The 17,158-nt window shown below is 40.0% G+C and overlaps 1 protein-coding gene and 1 long non-coding RNA gene across 2 annotated transcripts in view; one reads left to right on the forward strand and one right to left on the reverse strand.

The window, feature by feature from the left end:
* The window catches only part of BRMS1L (BRMS1 like transcriptional repressor), a 48,136-nt gene that overhangs the window by 15,280 nt on the left and 15,698 nt on the right, over window positions 1-17,158 (forward strand). The gene's annotated exons all lie outside the window — the stretch shown is intronic.
* On the reverse strand, window positions 269-10,321 carry LOC144330235 (uncharacterized). The gene is made up of 3 exons (XR_013396221.1): window positions 9,229-10,321; window positions 7,979-8,320; window positions 269-475 (listed from the first exon to the last, which is right to left on the reverse strand). It is a non-coding gene; the product is annotated as an uncharacterized LOC144330235 (long non-coding RNA).

Genomic DNA, 17,158 nt, shown 5'->3' on the forward strand with positions numbered 1-17,158 from the left:
CACCCAGGCTGGAGTGCAGTGGCGCGATCTCGGCTCACTGCAAGCTCCGCCTTCCGGGTTCACACCATTCTCCTGCCTCCACCTCCTGAGTAGCTGAGTAGCTGGGACTACAGGCGCCGGCCACCATGCCCGGCTAATTTTTTGTATTTTTAGTAGAGACGGGGTTTCACCATGTTAGCCAGGATGGTTTCGATCTCCTGACCTTGTGATCCACCCGCCTTGGCCTCCGAAAGCGCTGGGATTACAGGCGTGAGCCACCGCGCCTGGCCTTTTTTTTTTTTTTTTTTTTTTTTTTTGAGACAGAGTCTATCTCTGTACCCCAGGCTGGAGTGCAGTGGCGCGATCTCAGCTCACTGCAAGCTCTGCCTCCTGGTTCACGCCATTCTCCTGCCTCAGTCTCCTGAGTAGCTGGGACTACCTGCGCCCGCCACCACGCTGGCTAATGTTTTGTATTTTTAGTAGAGATGGAGTTTCACTTGTTAGCCAGGATGGTCTCAATCTCCTGACCTTGTGATCTGCCCGCCTGGGTCTCCCAAAGTGCTGGGATTACAGGCGTAAGCCACCATGCCTGGCCTATGTGGTCGATTTTAGAATTAGTATGATGTGGTGCTGAGAAGAACATATATCCTGTTGATTTGGGGTGGAGAGTTCTGTAGATGTCTATTAGGTCCACTTGGTCCAGAGCTGAGTTCAAGTCCTGAATATCCTTGTTAATTTTCTGTCTCATTGATCTGTCTAATATTGACAGTGGGGTGTTAAAGTCTCTCACTATTATTGTGTGGGAGTCTCTTTGTAGGTCTCTAAGAGCTTTCTTTATGAATCTGAGTGCTCCTGTATTGGGTGCATATATATTTAGGATAGTTAGTTCCTAACTATCTAGTTGCATTGATCCCTTTACCATTATGTAATGCCCTTCTTTGTCTTTTTTGATCTTTGTTGGTTTAAAGTCTGTTTTATCAGAGACTAGGATTGCAATCCCTTCCTTTTTTTTTTTTTTCTTTCCATTTGTTTGGTAAATATTCCTCCATCCCTTTATTTTGAGCTTATGTCTTTCTTTGTACATGAGATGAGTCTTGACTCTATCCAATTTGCCAGTCTGTGTCTTATAATTGGGGCATTTAGACCATTTATATTTAAGGTAAATATTGTTATGTGTGAATTTGATCCTGTCATTATGATGCTATCTGGTTATTTTGCTTATTAGTTGATGCAGTTTCTTCATAGCGTTGATGGTCTTTACAATTTGGTTTGTTTTTGTAGTGGCTGGTACCAGTTTTTCCTTTTCATATTTAGTGCTTCCTTCAGGAGCTCTTGTAAGGCAGACCTGGTGGTGACAAAATCTCTCAGCATTTGCTTGTCTGTAAAGGATTTTATTTCTCCTTTGCTTATGAAGCTTAGTTTGGCTGGATATGAAAATCTGGGTTGAAAATTCTTTAAGAATGTTGAATATTGGCCTCCACTCTCTTCTGGCTTGTAGGGTTTCTGCAGAGAGATCCGCTCTTAGTCTGATGGGCTTCCCTTTGTGGGTAACCCGACCTTTCTCTCTGGCTGCCCTTAACATTTTTTCCTTCATTTCAACATTGGTGAATGTGACAATTATGTGTCTTGGGGTTGCTATTCTCGAGGAATATCTTTGTGGTGGTCTCTGTATTTCCTGAATTTGAATGTCGGCCTGGAAGTGCTCTTGGATAAAATCCTGAAGAGTTTTTTCCAACTTGGTTCCATTCTCCCTGTCACTTTCAGGTACGCCAATCAGACGTAGGTTTGGTCATTTCATGTAGTCCCATATTTCTTGGAGAGTTTGTTCATTGCTTTTATTTCTTTTTTCTCTAATCTTGTCTTCATGCTTTATTTCATTAAGTTGATCTTCAATCTCCGATATCCTTTCTCCTCTTGATCGATTCGGCCATTGATACTTGTGGATGCTTTATGAAGTTCTCATGCTGTGTTTTTCAGCTCCATCAGGTCATTTGTGTTGTTCTCTTAACTAGTTATTCCAGTTAGCATTTCCTGTAACCTTTTATCAAGGTTCTTAGCTTCCTTGCATTGGGTTAGAACATGCTCTTTTAGCTTGGAGGAGTTTGTTATTACCCACCTACTGAAGCCTACTTCTGCCAATTCATCAAGCTCATTCTCCATCCAGTTTTGTTCCCTTGCTGGTAAGTTCCCTTACTGGTAAGTTGTGATCTTTTGGAGGAGAAGAGGCATTCTGGTTTTTGGAATTTTCAGCCTTTTTGCACTGGTTTTTCCTCATCTTTGTGGGTTTATCTACCTTTGGTCTTTGATGTTGGTGACCTTTGGATGAGGTTTCTCTGTGGACATCCTTTTTGTTGACGTTGATGCTATTCCTTTCTGTTCGTTAGTTTTCCTTGTAACAGTCAGACCCCTCTGCTGCAGGTCTGCTGGAGTTTGCTGGAGGTCCACTCCAGACCCTGTTTACCCGGGTATCACAAGTGGAGGCTGCAAAACAGCAAAGATTGCTGCCTGTTCCTTCCTCTGGAAGCTTTGTGCCAGAGGGGCACCCACCAGATGCCAGCCAGAGCTCTCCTGTATGAGGTGTCTGTCCACCCCTGCTAGGAGGTGTCTCCCAGTCTGGAGGCATGGGGTCAGGGACCCACTTGAGGCAGTCTTTCTCTTAGCAGAGCTTGAGTGCTGTGCTGGGAGAAGATCCACTGCTCCCTTCAGAGCTGGCAGGCAGGAATGTTTATGTTTGCTGAAGCTGCGCCCACAACCACACCTTCCCCCAGGTGCTCTGTCCTAGGGAGATGGGAGTTTTATCTATAAGCCTCTGATTGGGGCTGCTGCCTTTCTTTCAGGGATGCCCTGCCCAGAGAGGAGGAATCTAGAGAGGCAGTCTGGCTCCAGTGGCTTTGTGGCACTGCCGTGGGCTCTGCCCAGTTGCAACTTCCTGGTGGCTTTGTTTACACTGTGAGGGGAAAACTGCTTACTCAAGTCTCAGTAATGGCGGACGCCCCTCCCCTCACCAAGCTCAAGTGTCCCAGGTCAACTTCCGACTGCTGTGCTAGCAGGGAGAATTTCAAGCCATTGCATCTTAGCTTGCTGGGCTCCTTGGGAGTGGCATCTGCTGAGCAAGACCACTTGGCTCCATGGCTTCAGCCCCTCTTCCAGGGGAGTAAATGGTTGTTTCTCACTGGTGTTCCAGGTGCCACTGGGGTATGAAAAAAAGCTCCTGCAGCTAACTCGGTGTCTGCCCAAAAGGCTGCCCAGTTTTGTGCTTGAAACCCAGGGCCCTGGTGGCATAGGAAACTGAGGGAATCTCCTGGTCTGTGGGTTGTGAAGACCATGGAAAAAGCCTAGTATCTGCGTCAGAATGCACCATTCCTCACTGCATAATCCCTCCTGGCTTCCTTTGGCTAGGGGAGGGAGTTCCCCAACACCTTGTGCTTCCCAGGTGAGGTGATGCCCCACCCTGCTTTGGCTTGCCCTCTGTGGGCTGTACCCACTGTTTAACCAATCTCAATGAGATGAACAAGGTACCCTAGTTGGAAATGCAGAAATCACCTGCCTTCTGTGTTGATCTTGCTGGGAGCTGCAGACCCAAGCTGTTCCTATTTGGCCATCTTGCCAGCCACCGCCAAAAAATTACTTTTGTGTGGTGGTGCGTGCCTGTAGTTCCAGCTACTTGAGTTGCTGAGGTGGGAAGATTGCTGAGTCCAAGAGTTCAAGACCAGCCTGGGCAACATAGCAAGACTACATCACTAAAAAAATTACTTTTTATTTTTTGCTGCTATATCAAAAATAATTTTGTATGTTGATATCACATCCAGCAACCTTACATACCTCTCTTTTTTAATTAATTTTTTTTTTTTAGAGACATGGTCTCACTGTATCGCCCAGGCTGTGCGGTGGCCCGATTATAGCTCACTGCAGCCTTGAACTCCCCTGCTTAAATGATCCTCCCACCTCAGGCTCCTAAGTAGTTAGGACTATAGGCATATGCCACCACACCCAGCTAATTAAAAAATTTTTTTTGTAGAGATGGGATCTCACATATTGCCCAGGGTGGACCTCTGTTCTTAATTCTAATAATTTGCATGCAGATTTTCATATTTTCCATGTAATAATGTCATTTGTGAATAATAGCAGTTTGTTTCTTTTATTCTCGTCTCCTCTACTTGTTCTGTTTGTTTTAATGGTACTGATAGGACCTCCAATACAACATGGAATAGAAGCAGTGAAAGCAAACATCGTTGTTATGTTCTTGATCTTAAGGGAATGCTTCTAACAGTTTTCCAATAAGTATGATATTTTCTTTTGAGTTTTGGTAAATACTCTTTGTCATGTTAGGGAAATTTCCTCTTCTTTTTTTCTCAGAAATTTTACGAATAGTTAAATTTTATTAATTGCTTTGTCTGCATCTATTGAATTAGTCATGGTTTTATTCTCATGATCTATTGCTGTGGTGACTTAGGTCGTTAATGGATTTCCTAATGTTAAACCATTCTTGGATTCCAGGAATGATTCTTTTTCTTCTGTGTTTGCAAGTGAGATTTAATTGATTTAATTGTCAATTCTTGTACTGTCTTTTATTTGATTACAAGATTCATAAACTCAGTTAAGAATATTCTGTATTTTTCTCTCCCACAGAAGTATATAGTTAAGAGTGCAGTAGTTCCATGAGTGTTTCGTACATCTGGTCTTTGTGATATATATACACATACACACATTTTTTAGAGATGGGGGTCTTACTGGGTTGCCCAGACTGGAGTGCAGTGGCTATTCCCTAGCGTGATCATAGTGCACTGTAGCCTTGAATTCCTGGCCTCAAGCAGTCCTCCCATCTTAACCTCTCGAGTAACTGGGACTGTGCCACTGCACCTGGCTATGATATGGATTTTTAATAGTGTCACACTCAATAAGTTGTAAGAAAGTACATAGAACTCATTTTGGTGAACTATTTGAGAGTGAGTTTACAGCATGATGCACTATTACCCCTGAGCCCTTTAATGTATGTTAGAAACAATGAGGAACATTCTTTTATATAACCAAAGTATAGTCATCAAAATCAGGAAATGAGTTGGGTGCAGTGGCTCATGCCTGTAGTCCTAGTGCTTTGGGAGCCTGAGGTGGGAGGACTGTTTGAGCTCAGGAGTTTGAGACTAGCCTGGGTAGCAAAGCAAAGACCCTGTCCCTACAAAACAAAACAAAAAAACTGGGCATAGTGGCACACACCTGTAGTCCCAGCTACTCGGGAGACTGAGGCAGAGGGTTGCTTGAGCCCACAATGTTGAGGCTGCAGTGAGCCATGATCATGCCACCGCACCCCAGCCTAGGTGACAGAGTGAGAGCCTGTCTAAAAAAAAAAAAAAAGAAAAAAATCAGACCACATATTGTCATTGTCATTGCATTTAGTTTTCATGTCTTTTTAGTCTCTTTCAATGTGAAACAATTCCTTAGTCTTATCTAAACTTTCATGATCTTTATATTTTTGAAAATTTCAGGCCAGTTATTTTGTAGAATGTTCCTCAGTTTTGAGTTGGTCTGCTATTTCTTCATGATTCGAATCAGGTTTTGCATCTGGCAGAAAAATCCCAGCAGTGATGCTGTGTTCTTCTCATTGAATTCTGTCAAGCAGTACACAGTTTTGATATGTACCATTATTGGTGATATCCACTTTGATCACTTGATTTAAGTGATGTCTTCCAGGTTTCCCCAGGTAAACTTACTTTTTTCCCATTGTGATAAATATTTTGAGAAGGACTTTGAAACTATGCAAATACCTTGTTCCTCATAACACATTCAATTAATTAATTTATATAAATATGGACTCCTTTTTTAAACTCATTTTTTGGTCTACTTTATCTTTCCCTTACTGAGAGAAACATGTCAGAATTTCTCTCTGTGATGGTGGATTTGTTTATATTGCTGTTTTGTTTTTGTTTTTGTTTTTAAACAAAACAAAACAAAATGCAGCATCTCCCTTTGTTGCCTGGGCTGGAGTGCCGTGGTGTGATCACAGCTCACTGCAACATCTGCCTCCTGAGTTCAAGCGATCCTCCCAACTCAGCATCTCCAGTAGCTGGGACTACAGCCATGTGTTACCAGCCTGGCTACTTTATATATTTTTTTTTTTTGGTAAAGATGGAGTTTTACCATGTTGCCCTGGTTGGTCTCGAACTCCTGGGCTCAAGCGATCTGCCACCTTTGCCTCCCAAAGTGCTCAAATTACAGGCCTAACGCACTGCACCTGGCCATCTCTTTGTATTTTTTTTTTTCAGTTAGTTTTCTTTTTCTTCTTCTTTTTTTTTTTTTAGAAACAGGGTCTGTGTCACCCAGGCTTGAGTGCAGTGGCACGACCATAGCTCATTGAAGCCACAAACTCTGGAGCTCAAATGATCCTGCACCTCAGTCTCTCAAGTACCTGGTACTATAGGTGTGTGCCACTGTGCCCAGCTAATTTTTAAAAATATTTTGTAGAGATAGGGTCTCAGTTTGTTGCCCAGGCTAAGTTTTCTTCTTTATTTCCTAAAAAGTTCAACATACAATTCTCTTCAAAACAGTAGTCGTTCACCGTTTGAGATTTGGAGGCTAAAGGTACCAATGATGAGGTGCAATACGGTTAGCTATAGGCATAATGTTGTACAGCAGATCTCTAGAACTTAATCATCTGGCATACTGAGACTTTACACCTGTTGAATAGCAACTCCCCATTTCCCCCTCCGCCACGCCTGGAAACCACCATTCTGTTCTCTGCTTCTGTGTGTCTGACTAGTTTATATACCTCATACAAGTGGTATCATCCACTATTTTCCTCTGTGACTGGCTTATTTCACTTAGCATGATGTCCATATGCTGCTGATAATGATAGGATTTCCTTCTGTTCTAAGGCTGAATAATATTTTATGTATTGACTACATTTTCTTTACCCCATTCATCTGTCTGTGGGTATTTAGGTGGTTTCCACGTCTTTGCTGTTATAAACAGTGCTGCAATGAATGTGGAAGTACAAATATTTCTTTGAGATCCTGATTTCAATTCTTTAGGTTTAATACCCAGAAGTGGGATTGCTGGATTATGTGATTTTTTTTCAGGATGCTCCAGACTGTTTTCTTTTTAAAAAAGTAATTAATTTTAAATTGACAAATGTTTAAATTGTATATACTTATGGTGTACAGCATGATGTTTTGATACATGTATATGTTGTGGAATGATTAAGTCAAGGTAATTAACATAGCCATCACTTCACATTCCATTTGTTTTATGATGGGAACATTTAGAACCTACTGTCTTAGCAAGCTTCCAGTATACAATACATTATTATTATTATTAGTTTTTTTATTTTTAGAGATAGGGTCTTTCTATGTTGCTCAGGCTGGCCTTGAACTCTTGGCCTTAAGTGAGCCCGCTGCCTCAGCCTTCCAAGTAGCTGGGACTACAGTTGTGTGCCACTGCATCTGGCTATGATACGTTATTATTACCTGTTATAATATTATCCTGTACAATAGATCTCCAGAACTTATTCCCCATGTCTAACTGAAATTTTGTACCCTTTGGTGAACATTTCCCATACCCTGCCCCACTTCCCACTCCCACATTTCTTGGTTACCACCATTCTACTCTTCTATGAGTTTGATTTTTTTTAGATCCTACATGTAAATGAGATCATATTTATCTTTCTATGCCTGACTTATTTAACGTTAGTAATGTCCTCTAGGTTCATTCATGTTGTCACAAGTGACAGGATTTCCTTCTGTTTTAAGGCTGAATAGCATTCTGTTGTGTGTATATATATCAATTTTCTTTATCAATTCATCCATTGATGGACACTTATGTTTCATTAGTGGATGAACTTAAGCCATATCTTGGAGGTGAATAATGCTGTAGTGAACATGGGAGTGCAGATATCTTTGACATACTGATTTCATTTCCTTTGGATGTATACCTAGAAGTGGAATTGCTGGAAATTGTATTTTTTTTTCTTTTTCTTTTTAAATTTTTTATAGAGACAGAGTCTCACTGTGTTGCCCAGGCTGGTCTCAACTCCTGGGCTCAAGTGATCCTCCTACCTTGGCCTCCCAAAGTGCTGTGATTACAGGCATGAGACACTGTACCCTGGCCTGTAGTTGTATTTTTAAATTTTTGAAACTTCTGTGCTGTTTTCCATAATGGCTGTACTAGTTTAAGTTCCCAACAGTGAACAAGGGCTCCTTTTTCTCCACACTCCTGCTACCAACACTTGTTATCTTTTGTCTTTTTGTTTGTTTTTGAGCAGTGTTGTTCTGTTGCCCAGGCTGGAGTGCAGTGACACGATCATAGCTTACTGTAGCCTCAAACTCCCAGGCTCAAGCAGCTCTCTCACCTCAGCCTCCCAAGTAGGTAGGACTGTAGGCATGTGCCAACACACCTGGCTAATTTTATTTTATTTTATTTTTGTGCAGATGGGGTTGTGCTATGTTGCCCAGGCTGGTCTCAAACTCCTGGCCTCAAGTGATCCTCCCAGCTTGGTCTCTCAAAATGTGGAAATTATAGTTATGAACCACTGCACCCAGCCTGTCACCTGTCTTTTTGATAATGGCCATTCTAACAGGTGTGGGGTGATAAATCATTGTTTTAATTTGCATTTCCCTGATGATTAATGATATTGAGCATCTTTTCACATACCTATTGTCCATTGTATGTTTTTGGAGGAATATCTATTCAAGTCTTTTGCCTATTTTAAAATCTGATCATTTGGGCTTTTGCTACTGAGTTGAATATTTTCTTTCTTTTTCTTTTTTTTTTTTTTTTTTATGTTGACACAGTCTCTCGTTCTGTCACCCAGACTGGAGTGGTGTGATCTCGGCTCACTGCAACTTCTGTCTCCCGGAATCAAACAATTCTCGTGCCTCCCCAGTAGCTGGGGCTACAGGCATGTGCCACCAGGCCTGGCTAATTTTTTTTGTAATTCTAGTAGAGATGGAGTTTCAACATGTTGGTCAGGCTGGTCTCAAACTCCTGATCTCAAGTTATCCACCCGCCTCGGCCTCCCAAAATGCTGAGATTACAGGCATGAGCCACTGTGCTTGGCCGAAGAATTTCTTAAGTATTTTGGATATTACTGCCTTATCAGATATATGGTTTGCAAATATATTCTCCCATTTAGTAGGTTGCCTTTCCTTTTTTTTTTTTTTGAGACGGAGTTTTGCTCTTGTTGCCCAGGCTGGAGTGCAATGGTGTGATCTTGGCTCACCCCAACCTTTACCTCCTGGGTTCAAGTGATTTCCCTGCCTCAGCCTCCTGAGTAGCTGGGATTACAGGCATGCACCACCACGCCTGGTTAATTTTGTATTTTTAGTAGACGTGGTGTTTCTCCATGTTGGTCAGACTGGTCTCAAACTTCTGACCTCAGGTGATCCTCCTGCCTCAGCCTCCCAAACTGCTGGGATTACAGGCATGAGCCACCGTGCCCGGCCTTCAGTAGGTTGCCTTTTCACTCTGTTGTTTTCTTTGCTGTGCAGAAGCTTTTTAGTTTTGGTAGTCTCGCTTGTCTATTTTTGCTTTTGTTGACTGTGCTTTTTGTGTCATATCAAAGAAAGCAGTGCCAAGACCAGTGTCATGAAGCTTATCGTCTATGTTTTATTCTAGGAGCTTTATAGTTTCAGTTTTACGTTTCAGCTTTTACATTCAGCTCTTATGTTTAAGTCTTTAATCTGCTTTGAATTTATTTTTGTGTGTGTTGTGCAATAAGGGTCCAGTTTCATTCTTTTGCATGTGGATATCCAGTTTTCCCAACACCATTTTATTTTTGGATTTTAACATCGATTTAATAATCTCATTTAATATACAGTTCTCACAAAAGTTGTCTCCCAAAACATTATTTAGTTTTGTTTTGTCCAGTTTTAGTTTTCAGCTGATCCTGGACCCACCCAAGGATCAAGCACAGAATTTGGTTTCTTGTATCTTTTGTTTCCTTCACTTCTTAGCTCCCTCTTATTTATTGCTTTGCCTTTCCTGGTCTTGACATTGTTGAAAAGTCTAGGAAGATTATCTTGGATGTTTCGCAATCTGATTTGTCTTTTGCTTCCTCATGATTAGACTCAGATTTAATATATTTGGCAAGAATAGCTTATAGATAATGCCCTGTACTTCCCATTACCATCTGGTGGATTTGTTTTATTACAAGTTATTATTTGATCCCTTGGTTAATGTGAAACCACACAGGTGTTGGTCTACAGGAGAAAGGTTGAATAAACTCTGCTACTTTCCTGCAATGGAGTACCATGAGGATGTAAAAAGGAATGAGGAAGACCTCTATGAGTTGACATGAAGTGATTTCCAGATGTCTAAACAAAAAAGTATTCCAAAAAAAAAAAAAAAAAAGGTGTAGATAGTGTACTACTCTTTAAAAAAGAGGGATAGAAATATAAATGCTTGTCTGTGTTGCTTGCTTATTTTTGTGAAAAGAAGTACAAAAAGCTAGTAAAAAAAACCTATAGGAGACCTATAGGAGACCTACAGGAGAGAGAGAGGAAGAGCAAGAAGACAGGAGGAGGAGGTTAAGATTTCTTTTAAGAATTCCTTGGCATGTGGTTTTAGCTTTTAAGCATACAGGTGTTTTTCATAGAAAATGTAATAAATTAAATTGAGAGAAATAAGTGTTGGAAAGGATGTGGAAGAAAGGAAACCCCTGTGTACTGTTGGTGGGAATGTCAATTGGTGCAGCCATTTTGGAAAACAGTATGGCGGTGCCTCAGAAAATTAAAAGTAGAGCCACCATGTGAGCCAGCAACCCCACTTCCAGGCATACACCTGAAGAAAACGAAGCCAGTAGCTCAGAGATATGTACACTCCCTTGTTCATTGTAGCATTCAAACACCATCTTTTGAAAAGACTGTTTTTTTCCCATTGTGTATTCTTGACACCGTTGTTGAAGATCACTTGACTATACATGGATGGGTTTATTTCAAGGCTCCCTATTCTGTTCCATTGGTCTGTATGACAGTACTATACTGTTTTGATTATCGTAGCTTTGTAATATATTTTGAAATGAAGTAATGTGATGGTTCCAGCTTTGTCTTGATCAGCATCATTTTGGCTATATGGAGTCCTTTGTGGTTCCTTTATGAATTTTAGGATTGTTTTCTCTATTTCTGTAAAAAATGCCACTGTCATGGCAGAACGTGAACCAGATAAAAGAAAAACCCACTGAAATTATTTTTTGATGAGACAATGTCTTGCTCTGTCACTTAGGTTGGAACGCAGTGGCATGATCATACCCACTGTAGCCTTAAACTCGTGGACTCAGGTGATCCTCCCAAGTCAGTCTCCTAAGTATAATAGTTGGGACTACAGGCATGTGCCACCATGCATAACTCCACTGGTGTTTTGATAGGGGTTGTAATGAATCTGTAAATCGCTTTGAGTAGTATTGACATTGTAACAATATAAGTCTTCCAATCCACGAACTGTGATGTCTTTCCATTTGTGTCTTCTTTAATTTCTTTTATTGATGTTTGTTGTTTTCAATATACAAGTCTTTCAGCTCTTAGGTTAAATTTATTCCTAATTGTTTTATTCCTAATTGTTTATTCCTAATTGTTTTATTGTTGTGGTTGTAAATGGGATTGTTTTCTTAATATCTCCTTATATTTCTATCAGTCTTTGCTTTATATCTGTATCTATCTATCTATATATATAGAGAGAGACTTTATTATCATACTCAGACATTTAAAAATTTTTATATCCTTCTAAAAAATGTAACATTTATCCTATTTTAATGCTCTTCTGTCCATGTTTCAGAGACAGAAAAACATTAAAAAGGGGTTTAAAAAGTCTATTTTGTCTGATAATTAAAACGGCCACCTTAGTTTTATTTGGCATGGCATTTGTGTGATGAAATTTTTTTTCATTTTTTTAAAAACTTTTTTTCTGGCCTTATATTTTATTTTATCACTTTTTAAATAGCATATTTCTTGATGATTTTTTAAAAATCCATTCTAACTACTTCTACTTTTTAACTGGTAAATTTAGTCCAATTATATTTATAGTGATTACTTTGATGATGATGATGATTTTTTGAGACGGTCTCATTGTCGCTCAGCTGGAGTGCAGTGGTGTGATTGTGGCTCACTGCAGCCTGAAACTCCTGAGCTCAAGCAATCCTTTTGCCCCAGCCTCCCAAGTAGCTGTGACTACAGGTGCAAGCCACCATGCCTGGCTAATTAAGAAAAAAAAAAAATTTTTGTACAGGCACAGTCTGGCTATGTTGCCCAGACTGGATCTTGAGCTCCTGGGCTCAAGTGATCCTCCTGCCTCAGCCTCCCAAAGTGCTGGGATTTAGGCATGAGCCACTGTGCCCAACCCATATTTTGATATTTAATGCTAACATATTTTGAGTTTTCCATTTGTTCTGATTTGTCCTTTTTAATTCCTTCATAACTTTTTTGGAGGGGCTAATTTATCAAGTTTTAAAAATTTTGTCATAAAGTTATATCCTCTATTTCTGTTAGTGATTACCCTCATACCTTCCATTTCTATTATTTTAATAATTGCCTTAAATTTTCAGCATGCATATCTATATTAATAGAATCTAAAAATTATTAACTCTGCCCACCTTCTTACTATAAAGGACCTTAGAACCCTCTAACTACAGTTATTCCCTCCCAAATTGTAATACAAGTTATAGTTGTTCAGTATTTTAGTTCCATCTTGCTTTTTCCCCTTCAAATGAGACATTATTTTGGTCTCATATAGTTAGTTCTTTTTAGGTTTATCCATATTTTATTGGTTTCTTGCTCACTGTTTTTGAGTTACAACCCTTCCATGTAGGCTCCTTTTTACTTCTTAAAGAACATCCTAGGCATCTCTTCACTGAGTCTCTTAGTGGTAAACTCACTTTTTATTCGTCTGAAAATAGCTTTATTTGGAATAATTCTTGAAGGACAGTGTAGGGGAATATAAGATTCTAGGATGACAGTTATTTTCTCTTAAAGTTTTTAGGATCTTACTTTCCAGAGTCTGTGCTTAAGAGCAAGTCTGCAGTCATTTGTCGATAAGCTGGGTTTCCTTCTTACTGGCTGCATTTAAGCTCTTTGTTGATCTTCGGTTTTTCTACTGTGTGTCCCCATATAGATTATTTTTCTCTCCTGACTTGGGTTTGTTGTGCTTTCTGAATTCATATTTTCCTTCAGTTCTGGAAATTTCTCAGCCATTATCTTTTCTGATATTTTTTCTGTTCCATTTTCTCTACTTCCTTCTTCTGGAACTCCGTATCTCTTTATTCTGTAAATTATCTGAAGTTCTTCGCTGTCTAAGTCTACTGTTTTTTATTTCTTCCATATCTCACAGCTTATTTCCTATGTTATGATTCTGACCTAAGGCAGACTATTGATAGGAATTCTGTGAGCACTGGTCCGAGGATGTAGCTCCTCAGTCTCTAGTTTTATTTCTGCTGGATTGTTTCAGCTAGACATCATGGTGTGCCACTAGCCAATGACTAATTATGTGCTTGGGATTTCTTGGAAGGTGCAGGTAGTCTGTGTTTGAATTTCAAGTACATAGAAGTTATGCTTGAGAGGACATAGTTTCAGGGAAAACTCCCCCCCTCACCCTGCCCCTTACTGCCTAGGCAGAGACAGACATACTATATTTCCCTCAGGTGGATCTTTTTAGTTTACTTTCACATTGTAGTCTTCCAGGGCTTTGTGCAGAGATCCCAGTTCCAGTTCCCTACTCTCATTAGGCCCAGGACCTTTATCTTTTTCCCAGATAGCCCTGAAAAACATGCCTCTAGGTTATTGATACCAGCAAATTCCTTTAAGGAAGCCACAGCTTCATCAGGTTAACATGCTGGTTTCTAGCTCCTTGTTGATTTTGGGTGCTTGGGGATATCCCTTATTTTCTTCTTCTTATTTTTTTTTTATGGGGGTCTTGCTGTGTTTCCCAGGCTGGTCTTGAACTCCTGTTCTTCAGCAGTTCTCCCACCTCAGCCTCCCAAAGCATTAGGATTACAAGTGTGAGCCATGTGTCAAGCCACAACTTTATTTTCTTAAGAGTTTAGGAATATCTTTAAAAGGATGTTTGTGATATTTTATCCAGGAAATCTGTCTAGGTGTGTTGGGTATCTAGTCCACTGTATTCTAAGAAGCAGAAGTCAACAAGTAGTATTTTTTACTTAAGCAAACACATTGGTCTTCTTTCTCTTCTATCATTTTTCAGCTTTGAAAGTCATGGAGATGCTAAATATTAACCTAAATGTCTTCTATTAATAGTTCAGTTGTGGCCTGACATTTTTATGTTTAACATGTAATCTGTTTTAAATCATCTATTATATAATTAATCTGAAGTTACTGGTAGTTCAAAGACATTCTAGATAGAGGAAATGAAGCAGGGTGAAAGGTAACCTATCCAAAATGCTGTATATTTTATATTTACTCTGTCATTTTAATCCTTTCAACAACATTATGGAATAGGAATTATCTCGATTTTATGAATGGGTTAACTGAGGCTAGTAGAAGTTGAGTAATTTGCTTAGGGTCACAAAATTAGTGAGCAGCAGAACCAGGATTGAAATCATTTGCTCTTTCTACTCATTCATGCAGTTTACCATTTAATCTGAATGTCATTATTCAGGGCTTTTGATCTGCTTATTCTTTTGTTCTTACATTTGACTCATACGGAAGTAATTCTGCGAGGCAAGGGAAGTGGAAAGAAGGAAGACACCCTGCCGATTGTCAGAATAAAAGTTTGTTTAGCAGCAGATAGAGAGGAGGGGCAGGACCAGGGACTGGACATGTTCACACAGGCATGCATACAGAAAGTATCCCCGAAACCACAGGGGCAAGCGGCAGCAGATGGTTTGTATCAAATTAAGGAAGGAAATCACATGTATAAAATATGACAGTGTGCCAGACACTAAGACAGATGGAGATGCTTTATTTAGGTTATCTCAGTTAAGCCTCACCGCAGGGCTTGAGATGTGACTATTAAGATCTGACAGCAGGTGGTAGCAAGGTCTCAGTCAGAAGCCTTCAGTGGTGATGTTAGGATTCAGGTTCTTGAGAAAATTGGTGAAAAGTATTCAGGGGTCTGATCTTTTGGTTGTTTATTCACTTAATTTTTTTCTGATTATGACATTAGTAAACGACTATTGAGAAATAAGTCTAAAGAAAGATAAAATCAACTATAATCTTCCAACCAGAGGTAATCACTGTTAATAAGTATGTACTTTTTTTTTGGGTTTTGTTTTTGAGACAGAGTCTTGTTCTGTCGCCCAGGCTGGAGTGTAGTGGCGTGATCTCAGCTCATTGTAAACTCTGCCTCCCAGGCTTAAGCTATTCTTGTGCCTCAACCTCCCGAGTAGCTGGGATTACAGCAGGCGTCTGCCACCACACTGGCTAATTTTTTGTATGGTTAGTAGACACAGGGTTTGCCATGTTGCCCAGGGGCTGGTCTCAAACTCCTGGCCTCAAGTAATCTCCCACCTCAGCCTCCTAAAGTGCTGGGATTACAGGTGTGAGCCACCATGCCTGGCCTATTTTTCAAAAAACCAGCTGGTATGATTTTGAATGTACTATTTTGTATCCTAACTTATTTTCAAGCAGCATTTTATGAGCATGCTATGTCTGTAGACACTCTTCTGAAAAATTTGCTATGGCCGTGCGCGGTGGCTCATGCCTGTAATCCCAGCACGTTGGGAGGCCGAGGCAGGCGTATCACTTGAGGTCAGGAGTACATGACCAACCTGGCCAATATGATAAAACCCGTCTCTACTAAAAATAGAAAAATTAGCTGGGCGTGGTCACACCCGCCTGTAATCCCAGCTACTTGGGAGGCTGAGGCAGTAGAATCACTTGAACCTGGGAGGTGGAAGTTGCAGTGAGATGAGATCGTGCCACTGCACTCCAGTCTGGGCGACAGAGCAAGACTCCGTCTCAAGGAAAAAAAAAAAAATATATATATATATATATACACACACACACACACACATATACACACACACACACATATATATATGTTGTTAGCAAGTAATGTGTGTATATATTTTTGAAGGCATAGCCTTATAATTTATGATGAAAAACAGCAGTCTCCTGTCCTATTTTTAAATTCTATATCCCAGTGGCAATTATATTTCTAACTCATTTATCAGTTGCTTTGGATTTTTGCCCTTATATTCCTTTCTTTAAAAAAAATTTTTTTTATAGAGATGGGGGTCTTGCTATATTGCCTAGGCTGATTTTGAACCCCTGCCCTCAAGCGATCCTCCTGCTTTGGCCTCCCAAAGTACTGGGATTATAAGTATGAGCCACTGCGCCTGGCCCTCATATTTCTAAATAAAGCAGTTTTAAACATCATCTATTGGTTTCCTATTATGTAAGCTGAAGATTTTTCTGTTCCATTCTTCTAATACTGTTGTTACAATTTTTGTTTTAAATTTTAAATATTGTTTACTGAGTCAAGAGTTACATTATGTTTAAAATTTTTCTTGTGTAAATTTTTTTTTTTGAGACGGAGTTTTGCTGTCTCCCAGCTGGAGTGCAGTGGCGCAATCTCGGCTCACTGCAAGCTCCGCCTCCCAGGTTCACGCCATCCTCCTGCCTCAGCCTCCCAAGTAGCTGGGACTACAGGTGCCCGCTACCACGCCTGGTTAATTTTTTGTATTTTTAGTAGAGATGGAGTTTCACCATGTTAGCCAGGATGGTCTTGATCTCCTGACCTTGCGATCCACCTGCCGCGGCCTCCCAAAGTGCTGGAATTACAGGTGTGAGCCATCTTGGGTATTTTTTTAAACGTTGGAATTAATACTTGCTTCATTTATTATTTGTTAGTTTTCTCTGTGTTTATCAATTCTTCCCACAGACCCTAGCAGATCTATGAAGGCCTCCTAATGCTGTTTTTTTTTTTTTTTTTAAATTAAGCTAAACATATACAGTTTTACTGATTTTTCACGAAGCCTGAGTATTCCACAAAATAAAAAGCATGTTACTTAATGGACTCAAGAAAAGTAAAAAACAAAACAAAACAAAAAACACTGGACCTTTCATAAGTTTTCAATATATGAATATTTAAACTACTGTCCAGTAAAGGTCAAAACTGCTTCTTGTTTTAAAGTTAGTTGTAAACAGTGTCTTCTGATGACTTCTAGAATGACTTAGAAAAGCCCCTCATATTTGCTTCTTTCAGATACTGAAGTTCTAATCCTATTTTCTCTGCGATCAAA

The sequence above is a fragment of the Macaca mulatta genome, chromosome 7, assembly GCF_049350105.2.
Source record: "Macaca mulatta isolate MMU2019108-1 chromosome 7, T2T-MMU8v2.0, whole genome shotgun sequence".
Classification (NCBI taxonomy): Eukaryota; Metazoa; Chordata; class Mammalia; order Primates; family Cercopithecidae; genus Macaca; species Macaca mulatta.